Source organism: Chiloscyllium plagiosum, chromosome 13 (assembly GCF_004010195.1).
Source record: "Chiloscyllium plagiosum isolate BGI_BamShark_2017 chromosome 13, ASM401019v2, whole genome shotgun sequence".
NCBI lineage: Eukaryota > Metazoa > Chordata > Chondrichthyes > Orectolobiformes > Hemiscylliidae > Chiloscyllium > Chiloscyllium plagiosum.
In genome coordinates, this window is record NC_057722.1 from 54720433 (window position 1) to 54721629 (window position 1197).

Sequence of the window (1197 nt, forward strand, 5' to 3'; positions counted from 1 at the left end):
ACATTCAGCACATAAACGTGGTATGTTTCAGTTCTGGGGAGAGGCCAATCATTACTCGTTATGCTCACCAAACCCTTGGCCTGAGATCATAAGGACATTAATCATCTGGTTTACCAGCTTGCAATGTTCCACATCTTCAAGTGCCTCTTGAAGTCAGTCAGCCTTCTGGTCATTGTCATTGGGTCAAAATGCAGAAACCTCCTATCCACTGGCATTCTTGAAGTACTTTATCCAAACATGGACTGCAGCGTTTCAAGTAAAAGCTCAGCACGTCATCTCCAGGGCCACTAAGCTTGGGCAATAAATGTCGACCGTGACAACCAGTGATTGTTTTTTAAAACAAAGAAATGCTGTATTTTTATTTGATAATGAACAGGCCATTTTCATGAAGATTCACAACATGGAAACAGACCCTTCGGTCCAACTCACCCATGTCAACCAGCTTTCCTAGATTAATCTAGTACTGTATATTGGGTTTTAATTTTGATACAAACTTTGCAAAAGAACAACTTTTTGAAAAAAGAGAAACAGATGTCTTAGATGTTTTGTATAGCTGAAACTAAATGAAGGAATTATTGACACTTGTTGCATGGAGTCTATTTATGCATGTATTTAGAGTTATCTGTAACTTGTTTAGTGTGGTTTAGGTTTCTTGTTGTTAGTAACGTTTTGCTGACAAGCAAATCTGCTCACATTGCGGCTGGTATCGTATGATGTCACAAAGTGAACACACAGGAAGGAAGTGCAAACAAGAAAAAGACATTTGCACTGTTGGTTAAGGTGCCAAACAGAGGAAATGGCAGAAACAGCTTCAACGTGTCCTAGATTAAAGTCTAGTTTGTTAACCACAGAAGAGTGATAAATAATTGCATTCAAGTTGATGATGTTGTTTATTGGTAACTATGTGGGCAAATGGAAAAACAGTACTGAGTCAGCATGCTCCTATTTACGGGAATGTAACATTGAAAATATCTGCTTGTGAGAGGATTATTCCATTATTCATTAATTTCTACATTATATCATGGATGATGATTTTTATTTATCAGATCTTGTGGTTTATAACTTCAAAACACTTGAAATTCTGGTTTTTCAATTACTGCATGATGTGTTGCTGTAATGGCTTCTTCCCTGTCCCAGAAAGAGACCACACTGCCTCTTGCCTTCCTGTGTCTCCACACAGAGGCTTCGGCACATCAT